The sequence below is a fragment of the Hemitrygon akajei genome, chromosome 4, assembly GCF_048418815.1.
Source record: "Hemitrygon akajei chromosome 4, sHemAka1.3, whole genome shotgun sequence".
In the NCBI taxonomy this organism is placed as follows: Eukaryota; Metazoa; Chordata; class Chondrichthyes; order Myliobatiformes; family Dasyatidae; genus Hemitrygon; species Hemitrygon akajei.
The window spans coordinates 48039141-48057327 of NC_133127.1; the positions used below are offsets into that span (position 1 = coordinate 48039141).

Below are 18187 nucleotides of genomic sequence, written 5' to 3' on the forward strand. Positions count from 1 at the left end.
TAATAGCTCATCAATAACTCATCAGGGGTGATTGATAAGTTCATGGCCTAAGATAGAAGGAGATGTTATTAACTTCAAACTTTCTGAGAGTTGAACTGCATGTGCATGTAAAGAGAGTTGTATAACTCATCTCCTTCTACCTTAGGTCATGAACTTATCAATCACCCATCTGTGGACACTTTCTGGAGGTCCATGATCTGTATGCTCCATGACCGCTGGACTAAGTGTGTAAATGTAGGAGGGGATTATGTTGAAAAATAAATGTGCTAGGTTTTCTAAAATTGACTCCTACCTTAGGCCATGAACTTATTAATCACCCCTTATGCATTGCACTAGAAAATTATCCTTGATATTTTCGAGAAATTCTTCACCCTGGCAAAGTGTGAGGTTATACACCTCCGTAGGAGAAATCAAAAATCACAATTGCCTAAATGGATAGAAACAACTAGTAAGTTCAGATTTCAATGTCAATTCATTATCAAAGTACATATACGTCACAATACACTGCTCTGAGATTCATTTTTGTGGGCATTCACAGCAGATACAAAGAATCAATGAAAAACCACACATGACAAAGTTAGACGAACAACCAATAAGCAAAAAACAGCAAACCATGCAATACAAAATGAGGAAACTGGTATAATAAATAAATAAGTTGATAGATAAATGAATAAATGGGCAATAAATATCAAGAACACAAGCTTAAGAATGAGTCCACAGATTGTGGAATCAGTTCAGTGCTGGGGTAAGTGAATGAAGTTATCCCCTCTGGATAACTGTTCCAGAATCTGGTGTGTGGAACTTGAGGCTTCTATTCCTCCTTCCTGATGGCAGCAGTGAAGTGCAAAGAGATACAGGTGTTCTTGCACATACAACTTCAGCATGAAGCAAAAAGGCACATTGGTCTTGATTTCTAACATCCATTGTCTGACCATTAGAGAAGTATTGTCACAATTGTAGCAGTAGTAGTCAATCACTCAAGTATGATGTTCTCCTAAGTACAATTGTACCAGGAGTTCATGAGGCCACCAACTAATTATACTTTTGGTCTCCCTACTTAGGAGAGGATTTGCTAATGTTGGAAATAATCCAGAAGAGATTCTTTAAGCTAATTCCTGGATGAGAGGGTTGTCCTTTCACAAGGATAGACACATACACCTTGGAGTTCAGAAGAATGAAGGGTAATATTTTTGAAACATATAAGATTGTAAGGGACATGAAAAGGCACATGTTGCGATGTAAGGAAGGTCTTAGTTACAAGATATGAGGACAGCAATTTACAACTGATTACTGCATGAATTTCTTTTCACAGAAAATGGTGAATATCTGGAATTCTGTATCCCGGAAGGTTGTGGAACTTAGATCATTGAAGGAATTTAATGAGGAAGTAGATGGATTTTTGGAAGACCAGGGAACTGAGGGCTATGGGGAACCAGAATAAAAGAAGAGTTGAGGCTTGTGGCAGGTCAGCCATGATCGCATGAAAAGGAGGTCCAGGCCTGATTAGGCAGATGGCCGATTCCTGCTCCTATTTACTTGAGTGTCTCTCAAAACTTCACTCTAACACCATTCCAATTCAAAGAATTAAGGTCCTCTATTATGACTACCCAATACTTTTGCACTCTTGTAAAGTTCCAGATATCTTGCCTGCTTTCTCTCTTTCACATGGCTGTCTGGTTTAACATCGCAGTAACAATTACAAATTTAGACTAGGATGATGAAACCAAATAATTGCATCTAAGGTGAAAGAATGTGTCACTGTGGAACCTCCCTCACATTTATGGATTGCACATTTATGTTCTATCATCTGTTCCTGATCACCACACACACTAATTTCCCTCAAATATCAACTGTCCACATCTGCTTTAATTTGTGTGGAAACAATTTAGAGTAACCATAACCTACGTGGGAGATCAAAGCCAGGGACGGTCCATGACAGCTCTTAACAAGGTGCTCATTTGTACTTCTTTTGGTTTGAGTTCTGCATTCACAGCCCCATTGGGGTTAAATTTGCTCAGATTTCGAAGGGGAAGAACCCTGAACACACTCTCTGTAACTGGGAAAGGTTCCTTTGGGTGCTCCAGTTACCTCCCACATCCCAAAGATGTGTGGGGTTGGTAGGTTAACTACCCCACTGTGAATTGCCCTGGGTGTAGGTGAGTGATAGAATCTGAGAGGGAGTCAATGGTAAAGTGAAGTGAATAAAATGGTTTAGAATGGGATGAGCTTATTAACAGATGGTTGATGGCTGGCACATAGATGATGGGCCAAAGGGCTGTACCTCTCTCTAACTTCAGGAGGGACAGGGTATCAGTGAAATCCTGGTGAATAGTGAGATGCTTATTTTTCTCTGTTTTGGTGAGTTGAGACACCTAGGCATTTGGCAGAAGAGCAAAGTTTGCCAGATCAAGCAGTTGGGAGGCTGGAGAGGAGCTAAATGTTCTGTAATAAACTGTTGCATTGAGTTGGACTTTGGCAAGGCAGCTGTGGTTCTACCTGACCTATTCTGTGCACAGGGCTGAACTGCTGGTACATGCAGTTACAAAGACATTTAAAGTTCAAAGTAAAGTACTTACAAAACATATACCACCTTGAGATTTTTTTCTTGCAGGCATGTACAGGAAAAAAAGGAATACAATAGAATTTTACAATAAACTAGACATAAGCACAGAAAGACCGACAAACACCAATGGCAAAAGAAGAGAAATTGTGCGAATAAAAATAATACTGAGAACATGAGTTGTAAAGAGCCCTGGAATGTGAGTCTGTAAGTTGTAGAGTCAGTCCAGTGTAATGGTGAGTTAAGTTATCCATGCCGGTTCAGGAGCCTGATAGTTGTAGGGTAATAATTGTTCCTAAACCCGGTGGTGTGGACCTGAAGTTTCTGTATCTTCTACCTGATTTCTTCTCTACCTAGAGAGAAGAAGGCATAGACTAGATGGTGGGGCCTTTGATGATGGATGCTGCTTTGCTGTGACAGTGCTTCATGTAAATGTACTAGCGACGAGACAGCTTTGCCTATGTTCTGCAGCCTTTTCTGTTCCTGAGGATTTGTGTTTTCATACCAGACCAACCAGTTAGGATACTCTCTGCCGTGTGTCTAGAGAAGTTTGTAAAAGTTTTTGGTGACATGCTGAATCTATGTAAATTTCTAGGGAAGTAGAGGTGCTGCTGTGCTTTCTTTGTGACGACACTTACAGTACGTGCTCGTCCCAGGACAGATCCACTGATATGTTAATGCTAAGGAATTTAAAGCTACTGCCCCTCTTGACCTCTGTTCCCCTGATGAGGACTGGCTCACATGGACCTCCAGTTTCTTCCTCATGTAGTCAATAATCAGCTCTTTGGTTTTGCTGATGTTGAGTAAGAGATTGTCATTGAGGTACCATTCGACCAGATTTTCAATCACCTCTCTATACGCTGATTCATCACCACATTTGATTCAGCTAACAATAGTGGTGCAGTCCGAGAATTTAAATATGACATTGGAGCTGCACTTAGCTACACAATCATAAATACGAAATGAATAGAGCTGACGGCTAAACACACACCCCTGTGGTGAGTGTGGTGGAGATGTACTAACTGAGTTGTGCCATTGAGGATATTGAGGATCCAGTTTTACAGGGAGGCACCGAGACTCAGGTCTTGGAACTTAATGATGGATGTTGAGGAGATGATGTTGTTGTTGAGTGCTGCTCATGTTGTCCATACTAGCTCTCGGGGCATTTCCAAAGGCCCATCCTCCCATTTATTTCTCCCACAGACTCATCAACTCCCTCATTCTCCGACCACCCAACTAGAGTCTGGGTAACTTGCACTGGTTAATTAACCCACCAACCAGTGCATTTTTGGATGTGGGAGAAAAGCAGAGCACCCAGGGGAAAGAGTCACTGGGAGAAAATGCAGACTCCACACAGAAAGCACCTGAGGTCAGAATCAAAACCTATCATCTCGCCTTTTTTGCCCAAATCATTGGGCAAATGGTAAAATAATGGAAACTTGCTGATGCTCTGCGCATTGGACTGAATGCCACTGGACAGCCTCAAATGAAGCATCTCGGATGTTCCAACCTAGACAAATGGAAATTAAAAGTTCCCAGTTAATGATTGCTAATTGATTAATGAATCTCCACTGCCTATGCTCTGCAGAAAAACTGTAAGTTCAGGGTATGTTTTGAAGCTTTGGAGACAAAATATCTGAAGGATGAATTGGAAAAGTGACATGACAACCATAAACTGGAAAGAAGTTAGTCCAAGTTCTCTTTTTTAAAATTGGCAACTTTAAAATTATAATCAACAGTTCAAAGGCAAAGGACAGGGGGCTTCCAAGTGGCAGATATCATTTGCTGGAATGCTTTTTGGCAGGAACGTAACACCTATAGAATCTTTTAATTCAATCAACCCACAAGAAACAAGTCAAATCTGACCTAACTATAAAGGTACTTTCCATCGTGGTAAACCTAAGGCAAATTGAATAAATATGTTGCATTGCTCGTGTGTCAGAAGCTAAGCTCAAACTGTTTATAATCAACTGATGCCAATTATGTTATTTCAGTGCAACTCCTTCCATTAGCTGCAATGGTTAAATAGTATACAAGAGCATACTAGATTGAAGACAAGAAGCAGGATAGAAGAGAAATATTGAGACGGGCTATAACTACAAAAATAGAGTGTGACCTTAACTATACCTTGCTTGCCACTAAATGGAATTTCTAATATAATATGGTGAATACTGGGCTCTTTCAAGAGATATACAGTATATTTAGGTGAAAACTTATTTGCTGTTTTCTAAGACCTGAAATTTGAAATTAGTAATGAAACAAAAATCCTTGGCTTTATTGTTGTGGAATTTTAAATGTAATTGATTATGTTACAAAGGTGCTGAAGTTGGATAGACTTGATGCTAACCAAGATATATCATGCTGTCATATGCAAAGATGGTTTGCAAATCTGGACTTTGTAAACTTGGATCTGATCTCGGAGATGAGCAACAGATAGAAGAGTTGTGCTGACAACAGCCACAAGAGTGAAAGTTCCAGTTGCGGGTTTGTCAAATCTCAAACACTTTGGTTTCAAAACATAATTGAGTTGATTTATTTCAACTTGAAAATGGAACATGCACTCCCATAGATCGGAATCTTCACATATATCAATTTAACACTTGTCCTCAGAACTTGCCAAAATACTTTATATCGAATTAATTACTTGTCAATATTATAAGGCCAACAAAGACTGCAGCTAACTTGTAAATAACAAACACCACAAAACATAGAGATAAATGACTTTTATCTCCTTAGATATTGTTTGGGATTGAATATTCACCTGGATTATGAAAGAAGTCCTCTGCTCTTCTTTAAACTAGAACAGTGCTATTTAACTTTACTTTTGCTTGAGGGGTAGACAGGACCTATATGCATAACATACAAAACTTGGCAATATCATACACCATGTGAATCAAAAGCGGTGTAGGCCATTCGGCCCATCAAGCTTTCTCCAGCATTTAATAAGGTCATGTCTGATCTGATATAATGTCACCTCTGTCTATCTGCCTATCTCTGTCTTTAACCTATTCAAGTACTGCTTTAGAATAAATTTCCAAGGACTCACAGATGTCTGAGAGAAAAGAAAAGTTGCCTCATCATTCTTTATAAATAGATTCTAATTCTAGATTCTCTCCACATCCACAGCTACCCTGTCAAAATCAGATACTCTCTCCCTCTTTTACGTCCCAGGAGAAACAAATCTAGACTTTCCTTCAGAAAATAAACTGGCCTTTCCAGCAAATCTTCACTGAATTTTTTTCAACAAAACATTCAGTCATGAATGGGGACCTTTCTTAGTTGTAATACATTGTATCAGCAGAAATATGATGTACTAAACAGCCTGCTTTGTTACAGCATTTCTACAAGACTTCTATGATTCTAGTTTAGATATCAACTAAATCAAGTGCAGCTTGGATCAGATATTCAGCAGTGAAAAATATATAGAACAAGCCTTCATTAACACAGGTCACGATTAAAGATTTCTGAGCTGTATCACAGGTTCAGAAGCAGGGTTATTATCACTGGCATTTGTCACTAAATCTGTTGCTTTGCAGCCTGCATGAACTCTGTTGTCTCCAGGGCACTTCCTACATTTACCGTAGTAAGTGTACTTTGAAAAGTACCTCTTTAGCTGTACAACATTTAGAGAGTTGTGAAGTTATGTGATAATTCCCCGTGGATGCATGTGTATCTTTACTGTGTTGCCTTGTATCTTTCCCTTCCAGTGTCTGTCCATGTAAGTCAACCAGTCAATTCCAAATAATTTTATACTATGGATTTATACTTGTTAACTTCACACAGCCACAAATAGATTCCATAGGCAAGCTGTCATCCTGGATTGTCTTGATCATAGTCCCTGAGGCAGGAGAGGTAGTATTTATAGATCATTATAGGGTACTATGATACTATTATGGGGTAATCATCCAGATTGTTTTCAAATATCATCAAGCAATCTCCCATTCACCACTCTGAAACTCCTGTCTTCAACTTCACAGGTCACACCCAACAGTACTTCCAAAACACTTCTTGTTCTTAATACCCCCTTAGTCCTACGATTCTCCTTAAAACCTACAGTTATCAGTGGCTTCCATAAAATCACTTCCCACATGTGGCTATGAATTATTTTGACACTGTTCTACACAAGAAGGTTGTAGATTTTTTGTGCTGTTAGAGTACACTGTTTCAATTTAATCAAAGCATTGAAACTTTCTTAAGCAGGGAGCAGATATGATCAAAAATAAACTACCTGGATGTGCTGGCAGGAACACTGTTGACTCAGGCATTGGATGGGCAGTTGAGGGAAAATAACTTGCAGTGCCAAGAATGAAGGATCGATGAGCTAGTCAACAACAGGAAATCGATGGGCTGAAAAGTCTTCTCCTATGCCTTAAAACAACAGAATCATTTAGTCACAATATAATATGATTTACATTGAGTGTAAGGCAATTTGTGCCATAACTGATCTGAAAGAGCGTGAAACAGATATGTAGTCCACAGTCTCCACTGCACAGACCATGCTAAGACATTTGAAAATGCATGTAGCTAAGATCTAATGCTCTTTTTAAATACAATAGATGCAACAGCTCAGCGGAGTCCTACATCTTGAATTGGGCACGGAAACTAAATTATTAACTGTAAACTCTTAGTTCTGTGTGGTGAACTACACATACCTGTCTGGACACGCCCCTCTGCTGACGGCTCCTGTGGCTCCTCCCACAGACCCCTGTATAAAGGCCGTTGGAGGCACTGCTCCCCCCTCAGTCTCCAGGATGTTGTGTGGTGGTCTCTTGCTGCTAATCGTGGTCTCTTGCAGCTAATAAAAGCCTATCGTTCGCCTCCCGTCTCCGAGAGTTATTGATGGTGCATCATTCTGTCAACTAAGTCCAGTTAAGAAAATTAATACTAGCACTGGAATACATTAATTTTTCATGTATTTAATATAAAATAAATGTTATATAATAGTATGTCTATTTAAAGTATTATATTATATTTAATAGCTTTATTAAAACTATTAAATATAGCTTTATCTATTTAATTAATGACATAATTTCAAGGAATAGTTCCTTAAAGGAACTTGGAAATATTTTTCTGGCATATATGTTCATTGACAAAAAAATACTGACTTTCCTGAAGCATAATAAAATATAATTCTATATATATAGGTATTAACCAACCTATCTGCATGAAGTTCCTGTCAAATGTTATTGTAATTGCTCGTATCCATCTATATAATGGAAAGTGCTTTAATTAATGTGCTGTTGTAATCATATCTGGTTTAATAGCCTATGGGACAGTCTCGTCAACCAGGACATTGACTGAAACTTCATGATCTATTCTCCTGCATAGTGATGAAAAAGTTAGGCTTCATCTGCACCATGCCTGCCCACCTACTGTTCAGTATTGTGTGGACACCACACCTCAGGAAGTGGACACTAAATGATGAAAAGGTTACATTGCACATTGACTGGGTCTCAAACGGTGAGTTTCATACAAACAGGGAATTCAGGAAACCCTCAGTAGATGAGGCAGCATCTGTTGTCAGAGTAACAGGTAATGTTTCAGACAAACACATAAAAATGGGAGCCGAAGCAATCCACTCAGCCCCTCATGCTTACCCCACAGATCAGTATGATCACGGCTGATCTACACTGGCCCTCAACTCTCCACTGACAGTTTCCCATAACCCTCAATTCCTCGATCTTTCAAGCACTTACCGACATACATCATAAGTAAATCCAATGACCTGGCCTCCACCATCCTCGGGGAAAGAGAATTCCAGAGATACACTAATCTCTGAAAGAATACATTTTTATGCACTTGAGTTTTAAATGACTTATTTTGTAGCTGCGTCCTCTTGTTCAAGATTAACATCAGGTTCTCGATTAAACAGCTCAGCACCACTTTGCCATGTGAATTGAGGATCAACCTGAACTTGCTTTATATATATATATATCCCTCCCTCTCTCCCTCTCCGCATGTGTCTTACTCTTGATGGGGCAAGATTATATGTAAAGAATTACTTTTTCTTCTGATGGGGGAACACAGAACCATTAAAAATAAAGCTTAGTGATTTAGGAATGAAATCAGGAAGCTTTTTTGGGAAAAGAAACTGAAAATCTAGAATGTTCTTTCACAAAAAGTTGTGTCTGTAGATGTTTTCAAGACTCAGACTGACAGGTCTCTGTTGCCCTGGGTGCAGTTAGATGAGCTGCTGCCTCACAGATCCAGTGATCTGGGTTCAGTTCTGACTTCAGCTGCTGTTGCGTGGAGTCTGCATGTTCTCCCGATGGGTTTCCTCCCACATCCCATAGATATGCAGCTTGGTGGGTTAACTGACCACCGTAAATTGCCCTGTGTTAATGCAAACAGGTTAGCATCACTGAGGTAGGTCAAAGAGCCTGTTATTGTGTCATACAATTCCCTGGTGAGTGGAAACGTCAAAGGATCTGATTATCAGTAAAAATGGCCTTAATGTACAGAGCCAACCTGTTGGAAGGATGAAACACACTTGAGGGGTTGAATGTTCTCCTTGTATTCATACGCATAGAGCTTTCATTGACATAATTGCAAATGTTTCCTATTCATTTTGTCCATCATATTGAATTATGTGATAGCACAGAAAGCCATTCTTCCCATTGAGTCTGTGCTACCTCCTTTGAAGCCTCATTCAGTGAGTCCGTTCCTCTGCCCTTTCCTCACATCTCTACATCGTTTTGAGTGCAGGAACGATTTATTCACATGTCAAATCTAATCAAAGGCTTCAGTCCAAAGGGAGTTTCCACATCTCACTTTATGGATAAAGAAAAACTATCTATTAATCTTTTATAATATAGCAAGAATGTTCAGTGGGTTTTAATTGCACACTAATTGGACCAAGCTAATAAAACAACTTCAAACGTCCCTAATAACTGTGCACTTTCATTGTTGCCCCAGAATAATCATTGTTTGCCTATAAACAACAATTACAAAGAGGATAAGAATGCAGATGCTCAGTTTATTTTGGGAATACATCCCAGAGAGAACTGGCATGGACTTAATTGATGTAGTGCCAGAAGCTGCCATCGAGGGAGCATTAGTAGCTGGAGGAGGGTGAGTTAACTATCCCCATCCTCTCTGTTTGACAGTGGGACCTCCTCACTGCTGCACAATGGGACACGGTCACATTTGTGGCCGCTGGTAGCCCAAGCACAATATATCCCATTGTGCTCCTCACCGGCAGACAGCTCCTTGGTGATCAACAGGATAACCGCACCGTACGGGTCAACTCGTTCCCACCCTCTGCGCCTACGCATTGCAGCACACAATGTGCCGGGGGTCAGATGTGAGTTAATCCAGCCTCCCACTCCACCACTGGACACAGAGCACATGCTTCGTGTTTCTGGAGGACACAGAAGAATGCCATTCAGCCCACTGAATCTCTGCCAACTCACAGATCAGTGTCATTCTCACTCTAAACGTCCCTGCACTCCATTCTCCCCAAATTCCCAGCCCAGGAGCAGAGGTTAGTCACGTATACCTAGACTCGCATGGCAGAACAGGCCACTCAGCCCACTGAGTCCATACTGACCGTCAACCACCCATTCACACCACAAATACCATTTTATTCTCCCCTCACTCCTGCCAATTCCTTCACGATTCTATCAGGTGCCTACAATTTACAATTGAGCCACACACCGTGGGGATGGGGAGAAAACCCACATGGTCACAGGGAGGCCACTCGGACTCCACACAGACAGTTCCCGTGATCAGATTGATCCTGCATTGTTGAAGCTGTGAGTGGCCCTGTATCACCCCCTTACATCCTACATCACCTCAGCTTATGCCAGTCCTGACCCATTCACTTGAACAGGGACACCGACCTTGACTGAAAATGTAACCGCACTTCCGCGATCTGCTTAACTTTATTTACCCGATGTTTCTGATTTATTTTCTATTACTTCAACATGTTATGTGAATGCATTATTTGTTTCTTTTTAACTGTGCAAATCTTTTTAAGCTGTTTTTGTTTGTCATCGCTCTTTAGAAGTACTGTAGGCAGTTCAAAGGCTGCTGAGTGCAGCAGGCATTTTTAAGGGCCATGAGGGACAGTATGTGGAGGGGTGGGTGTCTCAGGGTCCAGCAGCTGAGGCCTAGTCACTGCTTGCATACACCTCCTGCCTGCAGGATGTCCTAACAGCAAGACCTGGACCACATTGAGATCCAAGGGGACAAAATATTATTAATTGCAACCAAAGGACTAACAACCAGAGTGCAATGTAACCCATACCTTTGGCTAGAAAACCCAATGTAGGATGCAAGTCCATCTCTTCAGTTGTCAAACCTTGGCACATAAAATGCTGGAGGAACTCAGCAGTGGAGGCAGCATCTATGAAAACGAGTACAGTTGACGTTTCAGACTGAGACCCTCCCAGCGTCTGCAGATTTTCTCTTCTTTGCGCACAATGGTGTTTTGTTTAGTCATGGTGTCATACTGTGTGGAAACAGGCCCCTTGGCCAACGCAACCATCTAATCAAGTTTCCCATCTAAGCTGGTCACACTTGTCCATGGTTGGCCCATATCCCTCCAAGTGTTTCCTGTCCACGTACTTGTTCAAGTCTTTTCTAGGTGTTGTTAAGAGGTTAGAATGCCACCCTGAGTCACATCACCCAATCAGATAATTCAGTGCAAGGCTACACAACTGGGCGTGTAGAGTTAAACACAAAACACTCTGCAGATGCTGGAAATCTGAAGCAATACACAGCAAATGAAGGAAGAGCTCAAAAGCCCTGATGAAAGTTCTCGGCCCTAAGTGTTGACTGCTTATTCCCCTCCATAGAAGCTGCCTGACCTGCTAAGTTCCTCCAGCACTTTTTGGGTGCAGATTTAAATGCCCTCCAATCTTTCAAGTAGATATAAAAGGCTGCATGGCAATATTTCAAGAAGAACCGGAGTGTTCTGATTACTAAGCAATATTTTACATACTTCCCATATTCCCCGATGACAGGGAAGAAGGTAATTTGGTCCATTACACATAGGTCAGCCCTCAGAACAATCCCATCAAGCCCATTTCCCCATTAATTTCCATGCAATTATCTTCAACACTGCCCCTGACTCTCTTACCAACTACCTGCATGCTGGGACAATTAACTGCAGCCATTTTATCCATCAACCAATTTGTCTCTGAGATGTGGGCAGGAACTGGAGTACTTGGGGAGAAACACAGACTGTCACAAGGAGGACATGCAAAATCCACACAGATCTATCAGAGGCCAGGATCGAACCCAGGCCTCTGGAGCTCTGATACCACTGCACTATTTCAGTATGAAGTGGGCAAGTCTACCAGAGAGCAAAGGTTTAAGGAGAGAGGGGAAATATTTAATGGAAACCTGAGGGTCAACTTTTTCACCCAGAGATGGTCCATATATGGAATGAGCTGCCAGAATATGGAGTTGAGGCAAGAACATTAACAACATTTCAAAGATACTTGGACATATACACTGGTCAGAAAGGTAGAGGGATGTGGGCCAAATGCAGGAAAGTGGGATTAGTTAAGATGGGAATCTTGATCAGTATGGACCAGTTGGGTCAAAGGTCCTGTCTCTGTGCTCTATTGGCCCTTCAAAATCTCTTAAATATAGTCGTACAGTGACAGTGCCAAAAAGTTAGAGTCATACTCATAGAGAACTACAGTAGGCCCTTCAGCTCATCTAGTCTGTGCTGACTATTATTCTGCCTAGTCCTGTTGACCTGCTCCTGGGCCATAGCCTCTAGCCCCTCCCTTCCATGTACTTAAGTTACTGCATGCTAGTTCCATACCAGTCTAAAGAAGAACTATTGAGGTTCATACACAAAATGCTGGAGGAACTCAGCAAGTCAGGCAGCATCTATGGAGGTGACATTTTGGACTGAAGCTCTTCATCAGTCTATCTCTCTGTATCAAATTAACAGTTCTCTGTCTGCACTTCTAAGTTTTGTGTCATCAGCAAAGTTGGAAGTTGTTCACCCAAGTCATAGCTGGAAGATCAAGACGCCATTTACAGTGAGTCTTGACTAATCCCCTTTTAATTCTCCTCACTCTCCCATCAACTCCCTCCAGTTTCTACTACAGTTTCTACTACAGTTTCTACAACCTCCACAATGTACAGTGGCCAAATAACCACAATTTACATTTGATCTGCTATATAAATGTTGTTCTTAGATGTCCCACCCATTAAACCATTCCCTAGAAAATAAATCAGATTAGGTGAACGGAAGAAGCTTTGGCAAAAGGAGTCAGGAGACAAGAAACAGTCCTGTTGGTAGGTTGTTCTGTGGACTGGAGGAAGGTTAAAGTCACCAAGAATTGGCACAAGGATCACGGTGTTGTTTTGACATGGTGATCAGACTCTGTACTTTGCTCTAGTCTGGAAAACAATCTTCCACTGCATTAAAGCCAATTTTCCTTGCTGCGACAGCTCCTTTTACTTATCTGTATGGGAGAAGGTATACCAGTACCAGCTTTTTAGTTAATAAACTGAGTTCAAATTGACAAGCCACCATGGTGAGATTGGAAAATATCATTAGATCCTAAGCCCAGACCTCTGGATTCCGTTCTAGTAACATGCTGCAGTGACCTCTGAATTGGCAGCGCCAACCAAGGGGTAGGGATGCCAACAGGCACATATGGTGCCTTACTCGTCTGGCATCTCAGAATGCTTGGGACTGTACTTCTTTCTCAAAGCAGAGCTAAAGGAGAACACTGGGGGTGGGGAGAGGTTTTACCAAGGCTGGAACAATCAATTCCAAGACTTCAAAAGTAGATGTCACAGATCTTTGAATAGGAGCCCAGCCCCTTGGGTCCTGAGCTTTACAAAACACCACATGATAAATCTTGAACCTTAAACTACTATTGGAAGCCAAAAGCTCAAATACTCAGGAAAATGTAACATCTACTTCCCCCTCACCCCAGTAACTCCACCCCACCCAATCCCTTACAGCAAGTTCAATTTGTACAAACACCACATATATCATGGCACCTACTTTGGAAAGGGAGCTCCTCAAAGACTGCTTTCTTATTTCATAATTCTGCCCAGTGCTATCGTCCTACAGCTGGACCATAGGACTCCATTTTTCTCCCACCCATCCAAATTCCTCTTAAATGTTGCGATTGAATCCGTATCCACTGACAGCTCATTAAACTCTGTCACCACCCTTTGAGTGAAGAAGTTCCCCTTCATGGTCCTCTTAAACATTTCACCTTTCACCTTTAACCTATGACCTCTAGTTGTGGTCTCACCCAAACTCAGAGGAAAAAGCCCGCTTGCATTCAATCTATCCATACCCCTCATAATTTTAAAGCCTCTATCAAATCTCCCACTGATCTTCTACGCTCCTGGGAATAATGTCCTAAACTATTTAAACTTCCCCTATAACTCGGGTTCTCAAGTCCCGGGAAAATATTTGTAAATTTTCTCTGCACTCTTTTAAATTTATTGATATCTTTCCTGTAGGTAAGTGCACACAATACTCCAATTTTTACCTCACCAACCTCTTCAAGATACCATCCCAACTCTTGTATTCAATGCTTTGATTTATGAAGGCCAATGTGACAAAGATGCTCTTTATGACTCTATCTTCCTGAAGTTAGAAGTATCTTTTAAAAGTTGTTACTGGACCTGCCTCAGCCACTTCCTCAAACAGCTCATCCCATACATATATTGCCTCACCTTAAATTTATATACAAAAGTTCTTGCTTTTCTAACCCTGGGGCAAAATCTGAGTGTATTTGTTTTATTTAAGCCAATTATAATTTTGTACACTCTGCAAGGTCATCTCTCAATCTACTAGGCTCTAAGGAAATGAAGTTCTGGTCTGGCCATCCTCTCCCTATAACTCAGTCCTTCAAGTCTTGGTAATGGCCTTGTCAATCTGTGCATTGTGGAAGCAAGGGATAGTTGACGGTGCCTGAGTCCTGAAACATTGAGCATCTATTTCTCCATAGATGACGCCTGGACTAGTGGGTTCCTCCAACAAATTGCTTTTTTGCTGCAGCCTCTAACACTTGCAGTCTCTTGTGTCTTCATTTTGGTATTTCCAATTCTGTTTTAATATTGCATCACATGTCACCTCTCCTTCCAGCCACAGCATGACTGCATCATGCAATCCAACAACTTACTACCCAGGTGCAGTACTTTTTGTAACTCTTAAGCAAAAGTTCTAGAGCTTTAGTAGTTGTCACAGAGTGAAAATAGGCCCTTTAGCCCATCAAGTTAATGTCAGCCATCAACCCGTTTGCACAAATCAGAATCAGAATCAAAATTAGGTTCATTATCACCGGCATGTGACGTGAAATTTGTTAACTTAGCAGCAGCAGTTCAATGTAATTCATAATATAGAAGAGAAAACAAAAATAATACATAAAATAAAAAAAATAATAAATAACTACGTAAATCAAATACAGTATACGTTTATTGAATAGATTTTAAAAATGTGCAAAAAACAGAAATACTGTTTATTAAAAAAAGTGAGCTAGTGTCCAAGGGCTTAACATCCATTTAGGAATCAGATGGCAGAGGGGAAAAAGCTGTTCCTGAATCACTGAGTGTGTGCCTCCAGGCTTCTGTATCTCCTACCTGATGGTAACAGTGTGAAAAGGGCATGCTCTGGGAGCTGGAGGTCCTTAATAACAGACGCTGCCTTTTAGACACCACTCCCTAAAGATGTCCTGAGTTCTTTGTAGGTAGTGCCCAAGATGCAGCTGACTCGATTTACAACCTTCTGCAGCTTCTTTCAGTCCTGTGCAGTAGCCCCTCCATACCAGACAGTGATGCAGTCTGTCAGAATGCTCTACACGGTACAACTATAGAGGTTTCTGAGTGTACTTATTGACATACCAAATCTCTTCAAATGCCTAATGAAGTATAGTCGCTGTCTTGCCTTCTTTATAACTACATCGATACGTTGGGATCAGGTTAGATCCGCAGAGATCTTGACACCCAGCAACTTGAAACTGCTCACTCTCTCCACTTCTGATCCCTCTATGAGGATTGGTAAGTGTTCCTTCATCTTATCATTCCTGAAGTCCACAATCAGCTCTTTCGTCTTACAGATGTTGAGTGCCAGGTTGTTGCTGTGGCACCACTCCACTAGTTGGCATATTTACGCCCTCTCGTCACCACCTGAGATTCTACCAATAATGTTTGTATCATCAGCAAATTTATAGATGGTATTTGAGCTACACAGTCATGGCTATAGAGAGAGCAGAGCAGTGGGCTACTATATTATTCCCAGATTCCCATCAATTCCCTGCAGATCCTACCACCCACCTACAAACTAGAGGCAACTTACAGTGGCCGATTGATCTATCAAAAATATTTAAAGAAAATTTAAAAAGGCAATTTTGTTTTTTTTAAATGAGTATCGTTAATTGGTTTTGCTGCCTCCGCAGGTAAGGTCCTCAGGATTATTCTCCCAGTTCCTGGAGAGTCCAGGGCAATCCCGTTAGAGGTGGTAAACCATAAGGTGACAGTGGTCTGAAGGTTGGAGGCAGAGGAGAAAGCAAATGTTTGTTCTGAACAACACTGTATCACACAGGACCCCCTTTATACATCATTGAATGTAAAGCTTTGAGATGTCCTGAGGTTGGTGAGAGCACAAATACCTCTTCTTTTCTTTGTATTTCTTCTTTTCTTCTTTTCCACCAGTCTCAAAAACCAAGGAAAATCTTAATTTCTTCTCTATTCTCAAGAAAACTTGAGGTTGAGTTGATTGCCAACAAAGTTGCGCCAGTGGTATTGACCAGCACGCCCAGCAACTCATCATTGCACCTTTGAAAGGAATTCCATTGTCATTAATCAGGCGGAACAAACTTCAAGGAACAGAGATTGGGAACGCATAGGCAGTATCTTGCGTGAAAGCTCGTCCTGAGCAGCTCCACATTACCCTCTAGTGGCCAGAGGCGGTGTAGCACAGTCCAGATACAGTGCGATGTTCTCAAAAAGGAATAGCAGGCAGTTCAAAGATTTTAAATAATATTTTTAGCTGAGATTACCTGATAACTATGCAGAGATGACAAGGGATTATAGAATGATAAATAAGAATCTCAGGTGTTTACCACATCTGTAGATGGCAAAGACATTTTGAAGTATACTTTGTTGTGATCAAGCACAGACAGATCCCACAAACAGCAATTAAAGTCATCAGATCACTCGCTTTATGTGAAAGACTAATACCTGGAATCGGTGGGATTGTGTTAGGAGGAGAAATTGAATAAACAGACTTATTGATTTGAATAAGGAAACACAAGAGACTGCAGATGCTGGAATCCAGAGCAACACTCAAAATTCAGGAGGAACTGAATGGATTAGGCTGAATCCATCCATGGGAAGAAATTGACACTCAATATTTTGGGTTACAGAGTCGCACAGCAATACAGCACAGAAACACGCCCTTCAGCCGTACTGTTTAATTCTATCACGGCATCCTCCCTGTTAGTCCCTGTTGCCCCATAACCCTCCAATCCTTTCCCCTCCATGTACATATACAAATACCTCTTCTGTGTTGCAATTGTACCCACCCCAAACTTCAGGCATCGAATTCCAGGTATTCGCCATCCTCTCTGTAGTAAAGTTACCTCTGAGGTCTTCTGTAAGTCCATCTGCTCTTATCTTGTATCTGTGCCCTCTAGTTTCAGAATCCCCAACCCTGGGGAATAGATTATGACTATACACTTTAGTCATCCCCCTCAAGATGTTATAAGATCTTGAGATCATTTCTCACTCTCCTCTGCTCCAAGGAATAACTTTATTTATTTATGTCGAAATACAGCACAGAATGAGCCCTTCTGCCCTGCCAGCCCAGCAACCGACCTATTTTACAATGATAATTAACCTACGAACTGGTACATCTTGCAACTGTGGGAAGAAACTGGAGCACCTGGACAAAGCCCATGCACACATAGGAAGAATACAAACATGCTTACAGGGGACGTCAGAATTGAACTCCGAACCCCGAGCTGTAATAGTGTCGCACTAACTGCTACCATACCAAGGCTCCCGATAATGATCTAGCATGGCTATCCTCTTCCTATAACTCAGGTCCTCTAGTCCAGGGAGTATCCTCATAAATCTCTCTCCATCCTTCCCATAACCAGGTGGCCGAAAGTGTACACAGTACTCACCAATGACTGATACAACTGCAGCAGAATGTCCTGCTCCTCAACTGATGAAGGCTAACATGCGAAATGCCTCCTTCATTGCCCTGTCTACATGTGCAGCCACACTTGTACTCCCAGATCCCTCTGTTCCACAACACCCGTCACTGCCCTGCCATTCACTGTTTGACTGTCCAAACTGCATCACCTCACACTTTATTGGAAAGCATTTGCCTTTCCTCAACCCATCACCCTAACTGATCATCGTCAAACATGACCTCCCACACACAAATCCACGCTGACTATTCCTGACCAAGCCTTGACTGTCCAGGTGATGCTAGACTTTGTCACTCAGAAATAGCTTCTCATAGAATGTCACAAGTCCCTGAAACTCTCTTCCTCAATGGGTGGTGAAACCAGTGCTTTCTAAAACCTTTAAGGAAAAGATAGATAATTATTTGATAAGCAAGAGGTGGAAGTTTACTAAGGTAGGGGTAATGTATATTAATAACCTTATTAATTACCAGAGCAGACA

At 41.3% G+C, this 18187-nt stretch overlaps 1 long non-coding RNA gene across 1 annotated transcript in view; it reads right to left on the reverse strand.

Annotated features, from left to right (window-relative positions):
- Positions 1 to 7343: 7343 nt before the first annotated feature.
- Positions 7344 to 18187, reverse strand: part of LOC140726308 (uncharacterized) — a 47235-nt gene continuing 36391 nt past the window's right edge. Inside the window, exon 3 of the long non-coding RNA XR_012098607.1 lies at positions 7344 to 7419. This is a non-coding gene — a long non-coding RNA (uncharacterized lncRNA). The remainder of the gene's footprint in view (positions 7420 to 18187) is intronic.